The sequence below is a fragment of the Natrix helvetica genome (assembly GCF_964273705.1).
Source record: "Natrix helvetica genome assembly, chromosome: 5".
NCBI classification, from domain to species: domain Eukaryota; kingdom Metazoa; phylum Chordata; class Lepidosauria; order Squamata; family Natricidae; genus Natrix; species Natrix helvetica.
This window is the reverse complement of record NC_138551.1, coordinates 7,888,586-7,907,305: the sequence shown is the minus strand read 5'-3', so window position 1 is coordinate 7,907,305 and position 18,720 is coordinate 7,888,586. Positions and strand designations below refer to the sequence as shown.

The following is an 18,720-nucleotide window of genomic DNA, read 5'->3' as shown; positions in this document are numbered from 1 at the left end:
GCTGGGCTTTTTATCATCTATTCAGCCCCACCTCTCTGTTTCCTGTTCCTGTGTAAGAAATATATTCTGATTGGTTGTCAGACTCCCATGGAGCCATGCAGGGGCAACTCTCTAGTCTGTCTTGAGTCCAAGTTTGGTTGAGCGTTACTTTTTCCCAGGTGCCCTGTGGTGAGATGGGTAAAGGGCTAATACTATCATGCCTTAATCCCATCACCCTGGAGCTGAAGGGGGAACACTTTGTTATGTAGAATAGACATTGTAATGGCCCGTTAAGGAAAGTGGGGGCTATTACAAGTGAGTCTGTTTCCTGCCTTAAAACATGTTTGTCCATTTCTGATCCAGGGAAATGTAATATTCTGCCTTTTCAATATTTCTCTGGATATTTCATTTTTCTAGGAGGGGGCTAGGTGCTAACTTCCTTATTTTATTTCTTGGATTTCTAGACCGCCCCCTCTCCCAAAAAGGGACTCCTACAACATAAACATTATCTTTATATGCAGTACAGATTATTATTTTGGGGGGGAAATTGGAAATGATAAATGAAGCTGATGCTTCTGGTATACCAGTATAAACTGCTATTTTTAATAAGACTCTGCTGACCTTTACACGTTTTCTTTCTTTAGGGTTAACTAACTTGTTTACATAAAACTCTGAATTCCACAATATCTCCAATGGTCATTTTATTCCAGTATTTATGTGGCCTTGTTACTTTATCCTTTTTATTATGAAATCCATTGTTACATAAATAACCAATATTTTATAGTAATATGTATTTCAAAGCTCCCGATGGATGTTTCAGTTCATTTCACCAGCTTGAAATTTCCATCCTTCTATAAACTATTTAGTGTTGGAGTTCTCACATGTGAATTGTGTGTGTGTGTGTGTGTGTGTGTAAACAATTTTTGTGTGTTTTTGAACAAGGACAAACAAACATAAAAATAAAAATAAAAAACCCCATCTTCCATTACAAATTGTAGAAAGTGTGTCAGTTGGTTACAGTATTTCCATGCATCTCTTCCATAGTCACCACCTGCTTTTCATATCAAATTGCATATTTTAAATTCACCTATATTCATGTATATCACAATTATTATATCTCAATCTTATTTATTTATTTATTTATTTATTTATTTATTTATTTATTTATTTATTTATTTATTTATTTATTTATTTATTTACTGAGCGCTTATAGACCGCCCCCTCTCCCGAAAGGGACTCGGGGCGGTGTACAGTCCATATCGGAAATACATCGTATAAATAACTATAAAATTAAGCAATTAAAATTATTAAACAGATAAATAGATACGAAGGAGGATAAAAAAGTTTAACAGAACTGTACAGCTGAGTAAATAGTTTAAAACCCCTACAAATATCCCATAAAATCAAATTTAAAAAACAATTCCCCTAAAATACCAGTTAATATGTTTGCCAGGAGGTAGCAGTTATGATTATGCCAGGCCAGCCAATCGGAACAGGTGTGTCTTCAACTTTTGCCGGAAGGAGCGGAAGTCGGTGGTGGTTCTAATGTCGGGGGGGAGGTCATTCCAGAGGGTTGGGCCCATCACAGAGAAGGCCCTACTCCTTGGCGCCGCCCGTTGGCATTGCCTAGTGGACGGCACCAGGAGAAGTCCCTCCCTGTGAGAGCGAATTGGCCGCAGGGATGTGTGTGGAGAGATGCGATCCCGCAGGTAGCTAGGTCCCGAGCCATGGAGCGCTTTAAAGATGGTAATCAAAACCTTGAAACGCACCCGAAAAACCACAGGCAGCCAGTGCAGCTCGCGCAGGAGAGGTGTTACGTGGGAGTACCTAGTACTCCCCATGACAGCCCGCGCGGCTGCGTTCTGGACTAGCTGCAGTCTTCGGGCGCGTCCCAAGGGAAGCCCCATGTAGAGAGCATTGCAGTAGTCCAGGCGAGACATCACCAGTGCATGAGTGACCGTGCGTAGGGCATCCTGGTCCAGAAGGGGGCGCAATTGGCGCACCAGACGAACCTGGTGGAACGCCCCCCTTGCCACGGCTGCCACATGGTCGTCCATTGACAGCCGGGCATCTAGGAGGACGCCCAAATTGCGCGCCCGTTCCACAGGGGGCAATTGTTCGCCCCCTATGGCCAGCGATGGAGTCAGCTGGCTGAACCGAGGTGCCGGTAGCCACAGCCACTCAGTCTTGGAGGGGTTGAGTTTGAGTCTGTTGTCCCCCATCCAGACCCCGACGGCTTCCAAACATCGGGACATCACTTCGACAGCCTCGTTGGGGTGGTTTGGGGTTGAGATATACAGCTGAGTATCATCAGCGTACAGATGATATTCAACCCCAAAACCACGGATGATCTCGCCCAGTGGCTTCACATATGCGTTGAACAGGAGGGGCGAGAGGACCGACCCCTGCGGCACCCCACAAGTGAGTGGCCTCAGGGTCGACCTCTGCCCCCCTGTCAACACACATTGCGTCCGGTCGGAGAGGTAGGAGCCGAACCACCGCAAAACGGTGCCCCCGACTCCCATCCCCTCCAGCCGGCACAATAGGATACCATGGTCGATGGTATCAAAAGCCGCTGAGAGGTCTAATAGGACCAGGATAGAGGAACAACCTCTATCTCTGGCCCTCCAGAGATCATCAACCAACGCGACCAAGGCTGTCTCTGTGCTGTGCCCGGGTCGGAAGCCGGACTGGCGTGGGTCTAGATATTCGGATTCGTCAAGGTGTTGCGGAAACTGCTGTGCCACCACATTCTCAACAACCTTCGCTAGAAAGGGAAGGTTGGAGACTGGATGATAATTAGCTAGCTCCGTTGGGTCAAGCGAAGGCCTCTTGAGTAAGGGCCTCACCACCGCCTCTTTCAAGGCAGTTGGTAAGGATCCCTCACCCAACGAGGCGTTCACCAGGCCCAGAAGCCAGCCTCGGGTCACCTCCCAGGATGCCAGTACCAGCCAGGAGGGACACGGGTCCATTGAACATGTGGTGGGTCGCAGCCGTCCACACAACCCGTCCAAATCCTCGGGGGCAACAGACTATATAATTTGACTATAATTGTTTTTACGTCCTCTTATATATAATATTCAAAATCTAGAAAAGGATTATGTGATAACATTCCATTAAATCATCCTAAAATCATCCAATCACAATACATCTTTATAACATATTCTAGATAAAGCTTTTAAACCTCCTCTCATAATCTCCATATATTGTTTATATAAAATTTCATATTATCAAACTACTATATCTATATGTATTGTTATCATTATTAATCATTATTTAACTAGAATATTTCTCCTAAAAGGGAGACAGAAACTCAGCTCCCCCACCTTTGTCAATGGGCCATTAAGGCCTGAATCGCTCTATTCTACATAACAAAGATCAACCTCCTTCAGGCAGAGTCATAATAGGAATCCCAAAGCCCTTTCATTACAGCATCACCTAGCAAGAGTCAACCAAGCTTGGGACACAGAAGAGCCTAAGGAGTTGCCGCTGCACGACCCCATGGGAGTCTGACAAACAATCAGAATGCAAGCTCAAATTCAAAAGCTCAGAGAGGGGATAAAACCAGGGTACTCTCAGCATCTCTTCTCTTTCCTTTTCCCCACTCTGGTCCTGCCCATCATCCATAAACCATCTTTCCAAGCAACTTCAATGAATCCTGTGTCTTTTTCCCCACTTGGAACTCAGTGATGTGAAGTCAAGGGAGGCAGGGGAGGCAGAGCCTCTCCGCTCTCATCATGAAAATAAAAAAAAATTACTCCGGGAAGCCGCAAAAGTGGCTGGGAGAGGCCTGCGGCTTGGTTTAGCCTCCCTGGACATCTCAGCAGCAGCCCCAAGTGTGCCGATCTCGCCATTTTTTGCATCGGGCGAGCCCGGGATCCTTGCAAGGGGAATGGGACCACGTGTGCAGGCGGCTCCTCCATGCCAGCCTCATATCAGCGCAGCCGCGGTCCCCTTCATGTTGGCTTAGGAAGGAGAGGAATGGGACCACGTGTGCAGGGGAAGGGGATCGCGGCTGTGCTAATCTGAGGCTGTGCGCTGCTGAGGAGCCGCCTGCACACGTGGTCCCATTCCCCTTGCAAGGATCCCGGGCTCGCCCGATGCAAAAAATGCCTAGGTAACATCATCAGTGCTAGAAGGGGGGGGGGAAGGAGGAGAAAGGAGAAGTTTCTCTTCTCAGAAATGTCTTCTCAGTGGAGCTGCGGCAGCCTGCCTGCCCCTTTCTGACATTTCTGAGAAGAGAAACTTCTCCGTTTGGGCTGCGCCCGTGCGATCGGAGCAACCACGCGGTTTGATGACGTCACCAGCCTCACCAGTCATAAACCTCATCGCACGTCACTGTTGGAACTGAACCCAGAAGGACATTTCTTCCAACAGCAGCATCCGCATGGGTTTGCGATCAAAATTCAGGTTCATATTTACGACGGTTGCAGGGACCCAGGGTGATCCCCTTCTGACAAGCAAAGGCAACAGGGAAGTCAGAATCTCTTAACACCCATGCAACTAATGTAACAATTGAAGTCATTCGCTTAACAACTTTGGACAGAATGGTCATAAAGTGGGACAAAATTCACTTCACAAATTTCTCACTTAGCAGCAGAAATGTTGGGCTCACTTGTGGTTGTAAGTTGAGGACTACCTGTGTATTTATGTATATGCAGGTGTTTTTATATGTGTCCGGATATCCATCTTCCCAAAGAATTCAAAGCTCCAGGAATAATAATAAAGATTGGAGTGGTGTAGAATACAGAAGATTGATTGCTATACATACATCCTGTCCGATGAAGATCAGACCTCCTTATGCAGCTGGTCCTCAACTTATGACCAGTTACAGAGTGACTGTTTGAAGTTACGACTGACCCCTCAAAAGGTTCTTATGTCCTTCTTCCAAAGTCCGCAACACTGAGTTAGTTATGTGATGATCCGTTTCATGACATAATAGCAGGGTTCCGATATCTCAGGGGCTGCCCCAAAGAAGAGGGAGTCAAGCTATTCTCCAAAGCACCTGAAGGCAGGACAAGAAGCAATGGATGGAAACTAATCAAGGAGAGAAGCAACCTAGAACTATGGAGAAATTTCAGATTTACAGATTAATAGAGTTGGAAGGGACCTTGTAGGTCATCTAGTCCAACCTCCCCCTAACCCCGCCCAAGCAGGCGACCCTACACCATTTCTGGCAGATGGCAGTCCAGTCTCTTCTTGAAAGCCTCCAGTGATGAAGCTCCCACAACTTCTGAAGGCCACTTCCGTTTCCATTGGTTGATTGTTCTCACTGTCAGAAAGTTCCACCTTATTTCTAGGTTCACCCTCTCCTTGGTCAGTTTCCATCCATTATTCCTTGTTTGGCCTTCAGGTGCCTTGGAAAAATAACTTGACCCCATCCTCTCTGGGGCAACCCCTCAAATATATGGGGCCAAAATACTTTTGTTATTTTTTTTTATTAAGAAATAAGGTCAAGTAATTATGAATTAGAATAAAACTTAGTTTGATATATCGAGCTTGTAAAATGTTTTCTGTGCAAGATGAGATATGTTAAAATCAAGAGTCCAATAGGAAATAAAAACTGAATAAATGTCATTTGCAGGGAAAAAATATATTGGAAGACTGCTATCATATATCCCCTGGTCCTTCTCTTCACTAGACTAGCCATGCCCAGTTCCTGTAACCGTTCTTCGTATGTTTTAGTCTTCAGTCCACAATCATCTTTGTTGCTCTTCTCTACACTTTTTCTAGAGCCTCCACATCTTTTTTATAGCAATGGATGGAAACTAAACAAGGAAGGAAGCAACCTAAAACTAAGGAGAAATTTCCTGACAGTTAAAACAATTAATCAGTGGAGCAACTTGCCTCCAGAAGTTCTGAATGCGCCAACGCTGGAAGTTTTGAAGAAGAACTGTTTGTCTGAAGTGATGTAAGGTTTCCTGCCTAAGCAGGGGGTTGGACTAGAAGACCTCCAAGGTCCCTTCCAACTCTATTATTCTATTCTATAACTGTCAGGACTTACGAGTGTAATTCGCAGGTTCGATTACGGTGATAAGTCAAGGACTGTACCCACACAGCCATTTGCCCTTGGCAATATCCCTTTTGAGATTTGGCTCCTTCCAAGAACAATAACCTTTCTCTTCTTCTTTGATCACCCCCCTTCTCCAGTCATCTCTTTTCCCCTCCTCTTAACTCCAAACAAGATCACCTTCTGAAGGAGACCATCGGAAGAGAAAAAGGTCCGTGACGTATTTTTTATTAAATCCCACAGGCTTGGGATCAAACTCAACAAAAGAACGATTGCGTGCCAAGCGATAAAATACAGCATGATTGCTCCGCGTGAAATAGAGAAGTCAAACCATCCCCTGCTCTGCCTTCCCTCCCAGGCAAGCGAAAAATATTATAAGTTGGATTTTAGACCACACGGTTCCATTTGGGGCATTGGTTTGCTTTCACTTGTTTTCCCTTTATTCCTTTTAGCAATTTTGGATGTTGCACAAGCACAAATCTTCTTAAAAACCTCCAGTGATGAAGCACCCACAACTTCTGAAGGCAACAACTGTTCTGCTGATTAATTGTCCTCACTGTTAGGAAGTTTCTCCTTAATTCCAAGTTGCTTCTCTTCTTGATTAGTATCCGTCCATTGTTTCTTGTCTTGCCTTCTGGTGCTTTGGAAAATAATTTGACCCCCTTCTCTTTGTGGCAGCCCCTCAAATACTGGAAGACTGCTATCATGTCCTCCCTAGACCTTCTTTTCTCTAGACTAGCCAACCCGAAATCCTGCAACCGTTCTTCCAATCTTTTAGTCTCCAGGCCTTTAATCATCTTAGTTGCTCTTTTCTGCACTTTTTCCAAAGTCTCGACATCTCTTTTGTAATGTGGGGACCAAAACTGGATGCAAGCATCACAGCCCTTCCTTGAGGAATGATTTAACCGAGGGGGGAGAGAAAGAAGAGGTGAGAATAAGAGGCAGATGGGGTGTGTGGTATGTTCAGCAAAATTCATGAATGTATACAGGTAGTCCTTGAATTACAACCATAGGTACAGATCAAGGGTGGGTTCCTGCCAGTTCTAACCTCTTCTATAGAAGAGGTTCCACAAATCTACAGTGCCGTTTAGAACCGGTTCCAGCTCCCTCCCGCTGCCCATCCATACATCATCAAGATGAAGAACGAGAGGAGGAATTCTGGGAGTTGAAGTCCACAAGTCTTAAAGCTGTCAAGTTTGAACACCCCTGGGTTTTTTTTCTAAAGGGTTAGGGGTGCAGGGAACTTGTAACTTGACAGCTTTAAGACTTGTGTGCTTCAATGCTAGAGTTCCTGAGCCAACATAATTGGAGGAAGAATTCTGGGAGTTGAAGTCCAGAAGTCTTAAAGCTGTCAAGTTTGAATATCCATGCAGAGGCCTCTCTGTGGGCACACCAGGGGTGGGTTCCTGCCAGTTCTAAGCTCTTCTATAGAAGAGGGTCCACAAATCTACAGTGCCATTTAGAACCGGTTCCAGCTCCCTCCCCCCCCCCGTCCGCACGTCATCAAGATGAAGAACGAGAGGAGGAATTCTGGGAGTTGAAGTCCACAAGTCTTAAAGCTGTCAAGTTTGAACACCCCTGGGTTTTTTTTTAAGGGTTAGGGGTGCAAGGGCCTTGTAACTTGACAGCTTTAAGACTTGCGTGCTTCAAATGCCAGAGTTTCTGAGCCAACATTTTGGTTGCTAAGCAAGAGCGTTGTTAAGTGAGTTTCACCACATTTTACAAGTTGGCCACGCCCACCTAGTCACATGGCCAGTAAGCCACTCCCACCCAGTCACATGGCTGGTAAGCCCCTCCCACAAAGCAGGCCACACCTACAGAAGAGGTTCTAAAAATTTTGAAACCCACCTCTGGGTAAAGGTAAAGGATCCCCCGCACATGCGTGCTAGTCGTTCCTGACTCTAGGGGGTGGTGCTCATCTCTCTTTCAAAGCCGAAGAGCCAGCGCTGTCCGAAGACGTCTCCGTGGTCATGTGGCCGGCATGACTAAATGCCGAAGGCGCATAAAACGCTCTTAACTTCCCACCAAAGGTGGTTCCTATTTTTCTACTTGCATTTTTTATGTGCTTTCGAACTGCTAGGGGTTGGCAGAAGCTGGGACAAATAACGGGAGCTCACTCTGTTATGCGGCACTAGGGATTCGAACCGCCAAACTGCTGACCTTTCTGATCAATCAGCTCATTGTCTTAGCCACCGAGCCCCTATTACGACCATAACGGAGCCCCAAATTTCTGTTGCTAAGCAAGACAGTTTGTTTTGCATCGTGGCGACCAAAACTGGAGGCAATATTCCAGCTGTGGCAAGGATATTCCAGCTCTTGCCAAGGCATTATAAAAGGGGAAACGTATATTTACCTTCGTTGGCATGATATTGAATGGACCACAATGCGTTTTTCAAATTTCACCATAGAAACAGATGGCAAATCCTGCAGTCTACAATTAAAGGGACCATAGATTTGAAAGGGCTGGATTGGAGCCGCTTGCTGGAAGAAGGAAGCAAATTAAATAACATAAATCAAGGCTTTCAAAGCTCATGATCCACCAGGGAAAATAGAAGCAGGCCGTTTTATGAGATTACAAGGAATAACTGCTGTCTTGAAAACAGTCCTTAAAAAACCTCAAGACACTCAAAAAAACCTGGACCGCAACTGAGCCCGGAGTGTCCGTTGCCAAATAAGACAGTTGTGAAGTGCCCCATTTTACGACCTTTCTTACCACGGTTGTTAAGTGAATCACTATAGTTGTTAAGTGAATAACACAGTTGTTAAGTGAATCTGGCCTCCCCGTTGACTTTGGCTTGTCAGGGGATCACGTGATCCCAGGACCCTGCCACCGTCATAAATAGGGACCAGTGGCCAAGTGTCCGACTTTTGATCAAGTTTTGACCCCAGGGAGGCTGCAAGGGTGATAAGTGTGGAAAACAGTGACGTCACTTTTTTTTCAGTGCCGCTGTAACTTCGGAATGGTCACTAAATGAATGGGTGTAAGTCGAGGACTATCTGCACTGGAGGTTTGATTTAGAAGTCATATCAAATAGCTATCTGGGTTGATTTCCCCCACCCACCCCGGTCAGTTGTCAGCTCCTTTTTCGCAAAGGCCTGAAATCAGGCAAGAGACATTTCAGCTTTTAGCAAAAACTAGCCGATACCCAGCGTTGTCCGGGTATTTATTTATAGGGGGGAAATATCTGGACCAAACATAATTTCTAATGTTAGATTTTCCCCCTTACCAGAAGGAGCCCCCTTGTGGAGTACTGTGAAGCTGTTACCATGGCAACTCCACTGCGCTGTACAGTTGGAGCCATTTTAAGGCACAACAGGCTTAACATCCCCCCAGGGGGTTTTAGAGGTGTCTTTCCCCCACAGTATTTGTTTCCAGAGACTAAGTCATCTGTGTACCAAGTTTGGTTGAAATTGCTCAAGGCGTTCCAGAGTTATGCTGGAAGATACATACATATCGTGATCGCATCCTGCCCCATACATCCCTATGACCAATCCGCTCTCACAGAGAGGGACTCCTCCGGGTGCCGTCCACCAAGCAGTGTCAACGGGCGGCGCCCAGGAGCAGGGCCTTCTCTGTGATGGGCCCAGCCCTCTGGAATGACCTCCCCCCCGACATTAGGATTACTACCGACCTCCGCTCCTTCCGTACAAAACTCAAGACCCACCTTTTCCAACTAGCCTGCCTGGTTCAAATATAATTCTATCTCTATCCTCCTGGCAATTTTAAACTTTAAATTTTAAATTGGGGTATTTTAATTTTTAATCTTATTATTATTATTGTTGTATGTATTGTAACAATTGTTGTGGTGACTTTTATACCTCCTCCGTGTAATGTCTAATTGTGTAACTTGTGATTTATTTATTGTACGCCGCCCCGAGTCCCTTCGTGGAGAGGGAGCGGCTAACAAGTCTAATAAAATAAATAATATAATAAATATACACACACGCACAGACGTTGTATAATGATATAATTGTGCCTCAAATTCTCAGTTGAGAAACTGACAGATTTTAAATTCTGAAAAGGATTTCTTTCGAAGCACCTGTTCGTTCCTTCCCAGTAAGATATATATACAAATATTATGAATATAATGGAGAATTTGGGTCTTTCCAGTCTTCCAGGCCTTATAAATTATTTGTCCATACTTTGAATTTTTAAAGCCTTTTTTTCCCTCTGATTTACTTCTGGGCTATTTCTTTCCTTGGATGCTAATCACCGTGCTTTCCAAAAGCTCCTGTGCCTTGACCTTCATATTATAGGGATTTATGACGGCGAAAAAATACCAACTGTGCCTTTCGTCTGTTGATTGTTTCAGTAATTCTTTACAGGGCCATAAAGTGTATTAGATGCTGGTATAAAAGAGAATAAACGTATGTGGATGTAGAATGTTAGGCAGTTCTGGGTACAGCAACATATGGTAAATGGGCAAGAAATGAAATGTTATTAGACATTATGATCCTTTCTATTCCTAGCTACAGTGCTGGTAGGGAAGAGGTAATGTTATTACAGATGTGCTCAAAATGCTGCTATCCATACCGTTGTTTTCTCAATTTCAGCTGTTTTAAGACAGGTGAACTTCAACTCCCAAAATTCTCCAGCTCAGTTGTATCACAGGTAGAGCCATCTTCTTAAACCCTTTTCGCAAAGAAAGCTAGCATGTGGGATTAGAACAGTGGTGGGATTGATTTTTTTTTACTACCGGCCCTGTGGGTGTGGCTTGATAGGGGGTGGCAGGGGAAGGATACTGCAAAATCTCCATTTCCTCCCCATTTCTGGGGAAGGATACTGACCATTGCCCCCCCCCCCCCACTTCTGGGGGAAGGGTACTGCAAAATCCCCATTCCCTCGCCACTCCAGGGGAAGGATACTGCAAAATCCCCATTCCCTCCCCACTCCAGGGGAAGGATACTGCAAAATCCCCATTCCCTCGCCACTCCAGGGGAAGGATACTGCAAAATCCCCATTCCCTCCCCACTCCAGGGGAAGGATACTGCAAAATCCCCATTCCCTCCCCACTCCAGGGGAAGGATACTGCAAAATCCCCATTCCCTCCCCACTCCAGGGGAAGGATACTGCAAAATCCCCATCCCCCCCCCACTCCAGGGGAAAGGATACTGCAAAATCCCAATTCCCTCCCCACTCCAGGGGAAGGATACTGCAAAATCTCCATTCCCACCCCACTCCTGGGGAAGGATACTGCAAAATCCCCATTCCCTCCCCACTCCAGGGGAAAGGATACTGCAAAATCCCCATTCCCTCCCCACTCCAGGGGAAGGATACTGCAAAATCCCAATTCCCTCCCCATTCCTGGAGTAAGGATACTGCAAAATCCCCAATCCCTCCCCACTCCAGGGAAAGGATGCTGCAAAATTCCCATTTCCTCCCCACCCACTAATCTGCTTCCCAGCTCCCTTCTCCTGTGCAGGGCAACAAAAGAAGACCCAGCCAATCAACTGGGATCGGGAGGCAGCGAATAGATGGGGGCAGGGCCAGCCAGAGGTGGTATTTGCCGGTTCTGCAAACTACTCAAAATTTCCGATAGTAGTTCACCAGAACCGGTCAGAACCGGCTGAATACCACCTCTGGATTGGAACCCCTTGTATTGGGCAGCTAGCTTTCTACCTGTGTGTAATGTTTTCTTATATTCAGTGTTGGCACAGCTGACCTCAGAACTAAGCTACAGATTGCTGTTCTGTGCACAGCAAACTAGAAACCTGCCCTAGAGTAGTGTTTCACAACTTTGACAACTTTAAGATTTGTGGATTCAGCTCCCGGAATTCCACAGTTATCATATTTTAAGTTTTTGTGCCTAAAGCAGGACTAGAACTCAAAGTTTCTGGGTGACTGGCTCAAATTCACCCAGCCAGTTTTCATGCCTCGGGCAGCCCTAGAATTCAATTTTTTGTGATTTGCCAAAAAAAAATCACCCATTCACTTTTTCATGCCTCTGGTGCCGCTGGAACTCACAATTTATTAGGTGCCTGGCTAAAAATCAGGAGAGTGTGAATTCTAGTCTTGTTTGAGGCATTAAAGCCGGCTGGGTGACTTTGGGCCAATGACCGTCTCTCAGCGCAATCCGCCTCATAAGGCTGTTGTTGAGGGGAAAGAGGGAAGGAGTATTAGGCATGTATGAATTATTTCTAAAAATGATAATGGTGGGAGCAAAAATAAATGCACATAAATAAAGGGATAATCTTTACAAGTTCCTGTTAGAGACAGGAGTTCTGTTCGCACAATAGATTTAATTACTGATGCACAAAAATTAACCTATTTTGGGGGGAGGGTTTAGCACAGTACATTAAACCACAAAAGGAATCTAACAGGCTGGATTCACACAATCTGCCAGTCTGCCAAAAGGTAAAGGTAAAGGTTCCCCTTGCACATATGTGCCAGTCGTTCCCGACTCTAGTGGACGCTGCTCATCTCCGTTTCAAAGCCGAAGAGCCAGCGCTGTCTGAAGATGTCTCCGGAGTCATGTGGCCGGCATGACTCAACACCGAAGGTGCACAGACCTCTGTTACTTTCCCACCAAAGGTGGTCCCTATTTTTCTACTTTCATTTTTAAACATGCTTCCGAACTGCTAGGTTGGCAGAAGCTGGGACAAGTCAGGGGAGCTCACTCCGTTATGCCGCGCTAGGGATTCGAACCACTGAACTGCTGACCTTCTGATTGACAGGCTCAGCATCTTAGCCACTGAGCTACCGCGTCCCACAGTCTGCCAAAAGAATCCCCCAAATTTCTATCCAGGGTTAGCCTTAGTGCGTGCCGAGTGGCTGCAGCCGCTGCCTTCAGATCTGTTTTTCAAAGCGTGTTGTGTAGATGTAGTAACCTTACGCGTGGAGTAAATAAACTCAGCAGCAGTGACCATTTGCAAGAGGAAAATTGGAAAGGCCTGAAGACATATGAAAAGCATCAACTACCTAGAGTCACCCCGGGCACACCTCTTTTTTGGGGTGGAGCGGGGGTCACCCTTTGCAAAATTGGAAAGAGAGTAAAGGAGGAAGATTACAACCCCCCCCCACAAAGTACTACTGAGCTTCCTTGCCTGCCCCACCGGGAGACTGGGAAGCAGGGGGGGGGGGTTGGGGGAGATGCAGATGGTACAGAGAAAGCTGCATCCATCATGGATACCACTCAGTGTAGGGCACCTTGAGGGGGGCTCCCTCTTTCTCTCCACCTGCCCCCCCCCCCCCGTGTTTCAAAACAGACATGGGACCCTTCCCCACCGATTCTTCTTCGGCAGGCTTACCTTGGCCCCTTCCCACATCGCAGCAGCCCTCTTGGCTTGAAGCCGGGGGGGGGGGGCTTTTTCGGAAGCCGATTGGGGCTGTTAGCTTGCAACAAGGTGTATTTCCATGGCAACCAGTCACCACGGACCGATTTCTCCCAGGATACAGGCCGGGCTCTTTACTGACGTCAGTGCCGCACAGAAGGAGTGATAACGCCGAGGCCTTTAAAGGTGCTCCGAGAGAGGGGGACGACAACGTACGGGTGTGCGGGGGGGGCAGCTCAGCTGCTTAATGTACACACACCCCTTGCATAGTGGAAGCATCATCTCTTTCACAAAAAGAGCTAATCTGTCGGGAAGAAGGCGTTCCATTGAGCAGCTAGTTCTCACAAGCTCCTTGCACTGAACAGCTAGTCTTCTACCTGTGGGGAACGGCTCTTTATGTTTAGTGATGGCAGAGCTGACCTCAGAACTGTCGGCACTGTCCGAAGATGTCTCCGGGGTCATGTGGCCGGCAGGACTAAACGTCAAAGGCGCACGGAACGCTGTTCCCTTCCCACCAAAGGTGGTCCCTATTTTTCTACTTGCATTTTTTACCTGCTTTCGAACTGCTAGGTTGGCAGAAGCTGGGACAAGTCACGGGAGCTCACTCCATTACGTGGCGCTAGGGATTCGAACCGCCGAACTGCCGACGTCCTGATCGACAAGCTCAGTGTCTCAGCCACCGAGCCACTGCGTCCCCTATTATGATTGTGTCCCTCAGCACAACTATATACCCACACACACAATCAGAAATACCCACAACTACGGTGTATATACAAACACACACATTTATCATACATTTATCTATTTAAGAACTACCAACCTCCCTCACAATCTCAGCGGGATAGAATAAAATATTAAAAGCCTAAAAACAGCATTCAGGTAGTCCTCAGTTTACAACCTCAATTGAGCCTAAAATTTCCATCGCTAAGTGAGACAGTGGTTAAGTGAGCCCCATTTTACAACCTTTCTTGCCACAGTTGTTAAGTCAGGGGTGTCCAAACTTGAGAACTTTAAGACTTGTGGACTTCAACTCCCAGAATTCCCCAGCCAGCATGGCTGGCTGGGGAATTCTGGAAGTTGAAGTCCACAAGTCTTAAAGTTCCCAAGTTTGGACACCCCTGCCCTAAACAAACTGTCGTACGTTGAGGAGGACGCTACTTGTACATTAAATTTCAGCTCTGCAAATTTCAGTGGCTCTTTCCAAACACTTTCGTCCCAGATTTGGTTTAAAGTCAGTCCTTGACTTACGACCACAATTGAGCCCGAAATTTCTGTCGCTGAGTGAGACGGTTGTGATGTGAGCTCCTTTTACGACCCTGTTGAATAAAACATTGAAAGCATAAAAACAGCGTTCAGCTACAACTCAGCTTACGACCTCAATCGAGCCTAAAGTTTCCATCGCTGAGCGAGACCGCGATTAAGTGAGCCTCATTTTACAACCTTGCTTGCCACAGTTGTTAAGCGAATCGCTGCTGTGGTTAAGTTAGTACCACGGTTAGGAAGTAAATCTGGCTTCCCCGTTGACTTTGCTTTGTCAGAAGGTCACAAAAGCGGCAACCGTCATAAATAGGAGTCAGTCGCCAAGGTTCTGAATTTTGACCATGTGATTGTGGGATCGCTACCCGGGTCGTAAGTGTGAAAACCGATCCAGCCACTTTATTCATAGCGGTTGTGACTTGGAACCCGCGGGGAAATTCGACTTGTTCTATCCAGTTTGGACGAACCGGTAGCGCCGGCGTCGGGAGGCTCCGCCCACTCACCCGGATGTCAACACGTCCCATTTTTGAAGCTCTGCACACGTGCACGGAAGGTCCTGCGCGTACGTGGAGTTGGTGCATGCACGCTCCCATTTGCGAACTGGTAGCGAAGGTACGTATGTTGATTTCACCCCTGCTATGAACACTGAATGAACAGAGAACACCGTTCCGGTACGGTGATCCGGAGGGCCCACCCGCCTCCCCGCGCTCCTTACCGGCATTTGAGCTCTTCGGGGCTTCCGCGCACGCCCATGGAGCAAACGGTACCTGCGCGACTCTCTGCTGAGCAGCTGGAGTACCATGGAGGTATTGTGGAGTGTCGCAGGAGGTAAGTACACGTGAGCGTGATGCTCGTATGTGCACGCATGATGCACGCGTTGATATGGTGGTGCCGGGCCCCGTTACACAGTACCGGTTGCAAAGGGATCCAGAACCCATCACATTGATGTACTCGGTACATATTCAAAAAGGAGTCCTAATTAAACCTTGTAAAACTTCCAACATGACAACCAACATATTCCCTGAAAAGCCTGGGTTTTGTTTTTTTTTAAGCAAAAGCAAAGGCATCAGAGCTTTGGGTTAATTGCTTCTAAACTGCACCCAAGCTGGCTTTTCTTTTCTTTTCCAAGGCGGCGGATAAAGGAACCTTTGGGTATTAGCCCATAGTATATACTTCTCCGTTATTTCGCTGCCCCAAAATGGTCCAGCCTACCCATTTACTGAAACTGTCATTCTCAGCAAATGACAAATAAAGCTACAGGGGGGGAAAAAAACCCTATGGAAATGCAGTTTTGAACTGGGGGGAGGTAAAACCAAAAAGCTTTTAAGTACTGAGTAGGAGTTGCAACTCGTTGGATCTCTGGGGTTTGTCCTACATTTTGACCCTACCTATTCTCGATTAGGGGACTGGAGACTAAAACATATGAAGAACGGTTGCAGGAACTGGGTATGTTTAGCTTAAGAGAAAGAAGGACTGGGGAGACATGATAGCAGTGTTCCAATATCTCAGGGGTTGCCACAAAGAAGAGGGAGTCAAACTATTCTCCAAGGCACCTGAGAGTAGAACAAGAAGCAATGGGTGGAAACTAATCAAGGAGAGAAGCAACTTAGAACTAAGGAGAAATTTCCTGACAGTGAGAACAATTAATCAGTGGAACAGCTTGCCTCCAGAAGTTGTGAATGCCCCAACACTGGAAGTCTTTAAGAAGATGTTGGATAGCCATTTGTCTGAAACGGTATAGGGTTTCCTGCTTAGGGAAGGGGTTGGACTAGAAGACCTCCAAGGTCCCTTCCAACTCTGCTATTGTATTGTATTGTACTGTATTGCATTGCATTGCATTGCATTGCATTGCATTGCATTGCACTGCACTGCATTGCATTGTATTGTATTATATTCTGCTCCTCTATATTAGAAATGTCACCATGGGGTATTAAGACGTTAACAGGCATGTTTCTTTTTTTACAGAAGTACATATGTACTTCCTGTTCAGTGGTGAAATTCATTTTTTTTACTACCGGTTCTGTGGGCATGGCTTGGTGGGTGTGGCAGAGGAAAGATACTGCAAAATCTCCACTCCCTCCCACTGCAGGGAAAGGATACTGTAAAATCTCCATTCCCTCCCCACTCCAGGGAAAGGATACTGCAAAATCTCCACTTCCTTCCCCACTCCAGGGAAAGGATACTGCAAAATTTCCATTCCCTCTTCACTCCAGGAGAAGGATATTGTAAAATCTCTATTCTCTCCCACACCAGGGAAAGGATACTGCAAAATCTCCATTCCCTCCCACTCCAGGGAAAGGATACTGCAAAATCTCCATTCCCTCCCACTCCAGGGAAAGGATACTGCAAAATCTCCATTCCCTCCCACTCCAGGGAAAGGATACTGCAAATCTCCATTCCCTCCCACTCCAGGGAAAGGATACTGCAAAATCTCCATTCCCTCCCACTCCAGGGAAAGGATACTGCAAAATCTCCATTCCCTCCCACTCCAGGGAAAGGATACTGCAAAATCTCCATTCCCTCCCACTCCAGGGAAAGGATACTGCAAATCTCCATTCCCTCCCCACTTCAGGGAGAGGATACTGCAAAATCTTCATTCCCACCCCACTCTGGGACCAGCCAGATGTGATACTAGCCAGTTGTTCGAGCTACTGAAAATTTCCGCTACCGTTTCTCCAGAACCTGTCAGAATCATCTGAATTTCACAAGACAGGAAGGCATTCTTCCTCAATGATTTAGACGAGGGGATAGAAGAGAACTCATCAAAATTTGCAGGTGACACCAAGCTGGCAGGAATAGCAATCCATTAGAATAGAGCTGGAAGGGACCTTGGAGGTCTTCTAGTCCAACCCCCTGCTCAAGCAAGAGACCCTATACCATTTCAGATAAGTGATTGTCTAGTCTCTTCTTAAAAACCTCCAGTGATGAAGCACCCACAACCTCTGGAGACTAGGTGTTCCACTAGATAACTGCTCAGTTACAAAAAAAAAAAAATTCACAACCAATCCTCATGCTTATGACAATGCAACATCCTTACGGTCACAGGATCAAAATTCTGGCTCTTGGTGATCGATGTGTATTTACAACAATTGCAGTGTCCTGAGTCATGCGACCACCGTTTGCAACCTTCCTAGCCACTTCCCACAAGCAAAATCTAGGGGGGGGGCTGATTAATGATTGCATGATTCGTTTGACAGATGGACTGATTTGCTTAAGGACAGCGGGAAAAGAACGATCATATTGGCAGGCGTGACTGACTTCACAATTGCTTTCTTAGCAACAAAAAATCTGCTCCCAATTGTGTTTGTAAGTTGAGACCTACCTTAGTACACTTTAATTGCATAGCACAGCACAGCACAGAACAGAATACAACAGAATAAGAAGTAGAGAATAGAGTCGAGTCGAGTCGAGTCGAGTCGAATAGAATAGAATAGAATAGAATAGAATAGAACAGAACAGAACAGAACAGAATAAGAAGTAGAGAATAGAATAGAATAGAGTAAAGTAAAGTAGAATAGAATAGAACAGCACAGAACAGAAGAGAACAAAACAGAACAGAACAGAATAAGAAGTAGAGAATAGAGTAGAGTAGAGTAGAATAGAATAGAACAGAACAGAACAGAACAGAATAAGAAGTAGAGAATAGAGTAGAGTAGAGTAGAGAAGAGTAGAATAGAATAGAATAGAATAGAACAGAATAAGAAGTAGAGAATAGAATAGAATAGAATAGAATAGAATAGAATAGAGTAAAGTAGAATAGAATAGAAAAGCACAGAACAGAACAGAATAGAACAGAATAAGAAGTAGAGAATAGAGTAGAGTAGAGTAGAGTAGAGTAGAGTAGAGTAGAGTAGAATAGAACAGAACAGAACAGAACAGAATAAGAAGTAGAGAATAGAATAGAGTAAAGTAAAGTAGAATAGTATAGAATAGAACAGCACAGAACAGAACAGAAGAGAACAGCACAGAACAGAATAAGAAGTAGAGAATAGAATAGAGTAGACTAAAGTAGAATAGAATAGAACAGCACAGAACAGAATAAGAAGTAGAGAATAGAGTAGAGTAGAGTAGATAAGTGTAGAATAGAACAGAACATAACAGAATAGAACAGAATAAGAAGTAGAGAATAGAATAGAATAGAGTAGAGTAAAGTAGAATAGCATAGAATAGAAGAGCACAGAACAGAACAGAATAAGAAGTAG

The 18,720-nt window shown here is 45.7% G+C and overlaps 1 protein-coding gene across 2 annotated transcripts in view; it reads right to left on the bottom strand.

Moving 5' to 3' along the window:
• FAM131A (family with sequence similarity 131 member A) overlaps nt 1-18,720 on the bottom strand; it is an 87,887-nt gene that overhangs the window by 30,813 nt on the left and 38,354 nt on the right. The gene's annotated exons all lie outside the window — the stretch shown is intronic.